The sequence below is a fragment of the Silene latifolia genome, chromosome Y (assembly GCF_048544455.1).
Source record: "Silene latifolia isolate original U9 population chromosome Y, ASM4854445v1, whole genome shotgun sequence".
Lineage (NCBI taxonomy): Eukaryota > Viridiplantae > Streptophyta > Magnoliopsida > Caryophyllales > Caryophyllaceae > Silene > Silene latifolia.
In genome coordinates, this window is record NC_133538.1 from 32,172,346 (window position 1) to 32,174,472 (window position 2,127).

The following is a 2,127-nucleotide window of genomic DNA, read 5'->3' on the forward strand; positions in this document are numbered from 1 at the left end:
GTTCTTATTATTTTCTTTCAGTGTTGTTTATGCCCAGGTTAGACAGGTTTGAATTAGTTTCAGCTGATTCAGAGCCAGAGAGACTATTCAGGCATAGACTCCGTCTGCAAAGGAAATCACGAAAGGAAGACTTGAGTACTTTCGAGCGAGCTACATCACTCTCTTTTCGAAGACAAATCCAATTCTACAAAGTAAAGATGCCTAAGCTTTCCAGTCATTCAGTGCCTAAAGCATCCTCTATTCCGAAGGGTTTCAATCTCCAGACTGAGGATGGGAATACATTCGACATCCGTCCTTCTTATATCATTCTGGTGGAGAGAAATATTTATAGAGGTGTGGCAGGTGAAGATCCGAGGAAGCATATGTAGACCTTTACCGATTACTGTTCTACTATCCCCGCCACTAAGGGGGTAACTCAAGACAAGATTAAGGAGGTTTTATTTCCTTTCTCTTTAGTCGATTCGACCAGGGGAGTGGTGATCGACTTGACCGCACAACTGCTGGGGTTACACATTGGGAGTCTCTTGCTCTTGCATTATACAAGAGATACTTCCCTCCACAACGCACCAATCTGCTGAGGGCCAAGATTACTAGTTTCAGACAGGCTCCCGATGAAAGTTTCTATGAGGCATGGTCGCGATTCAAGAAGTTGGTGAGGTCTATCCCCCACCATAGTTTTGACCCATGGTTTCTAGCTAATCAGTTCTACAATGGGTTGTATGACGAGCAAAGAGCCATACTTGATGCGGCATCTAGTGGGAGATTTCAGGAGAATACCGATGATGATAAAGGGTGGTCTCTTATTGAAGAGATGGCTAATCACAGTGCTGAGTATGGTAACCCGAGGGATGGGATTAGAACAGTTCATGCAGTTGATAAGCAGGTTTTGGCTCAGCTGGAGACCATGAATGCTAGATTTGACAAGTTGGAGTTACAAGCTGCTGGGGAGCCTTAGACGGTCCATGTTCTTACTAGAGAAGAGACCGTTTCTTGTGAGAGATGTGGGAGTAATGATGGACACACTGCTGTTGGCTGTCTTGTAGAGAAGGAACAAGTCCTTGTCTTTCAGCAATATAGGCAAGGAGGAGATTCCTATTACAATAATCTAGAGGCGGTCCATCCCAATTTGAGGTGGACTAGTCAAAATGTGCTCAATCCTACACCTCCTCCGCACTAGTAGCAGCCTTATGTTCCTCCACACAAGAATCAACAAGGCTTTCAGAAGCCTCCTTCCTTTGTTCCTCCTAACCATGGTGCATCATCCTCCGGTGGGGTGAGTGAAATTGGTGAGCTTAAGTCTATGTTGCAAGCTTTTACAAAGCAGTTTCAGCTGAGTGATTAACAGAAAGTTGCGTCCATAAAGGCACTTGAAACTCAAGTTGCCCAACTAGCTATGAACCAATCTTCAAGAAAGCAGGGTCAATTACCGACTCAAAATGAGAAGAATCCACACCAGACGGTAAACTTGATAAATCAGAGAAGCAGTCGTTCTTATGAGGGATCGGAAATGCAAAAATAAGACCCGAGGAGAGCAGTAACTGATGATGAACAGTGTTCTGTCGAAGAAAGTGAGCTCACGGCGAAGCAAGTGCTCGATCGACTGGTTTTAGGTGGTCGATCGAGCAGATTTGGGCAAGAATGTGCTCGATCGAGTGGTTTTTCCACTCGATCGAGTGAACAAGAAAATGGCACTGGTCGATCGAGTAGTTTATCTACTCGATCGAGTGAAGAGCAAAATGGAGTTGCTCGATCGAGTGAAAATTTCACTCGATCGAGTGATATTATTGAAGATTCTACTCGATCGAAAGGGTATATTGGTCGATCGAGTAGTTTTGATGACGGGAAGCTTATTCGAGAGCCTGCTAGTGCTCGTTTAAGCGATAAATCACCGGAAAGACCTCGTTCGAGAGGTAAGAAGCGTCCAAAGGATACAGAACTTGCTCCGGAAGATACATTGGAAGAGAGAAACAAGGGACTCGAGATACCTATCACGGTTCCCTTCCCGAGGCGATTCTGCGAAATACTAAGGCCAATCAACAATTCGGCAAATTTGTCGAACTTCTGAAAAGCTTGGAAGTCACTATGCCGTTCACTGAGTTGCTGACAAAGGTACCCTCTTATCTCAAG

At 44.8% G+C, this 2,127-nt stretch overlaps 1 non-coding gene across 1 annotated transcript; it reads right to left on the bottom strand.

Annotated features, from left to right (window-relative positions):
• Positions 1-571: 571 nt before the first annotated feature.
• LOC141635950 (small nucleolar RNA R71) lies at positions 572-678 on the bottom strand. Its single transcript, XR_012540599.1, has one exon. It is a non-coding gene; the product is annotated as a small nucleolar RNA R71 (small nucleolar RNA).
• Positions 679-2,127: the final 1,449 nt, after the last annotated feature.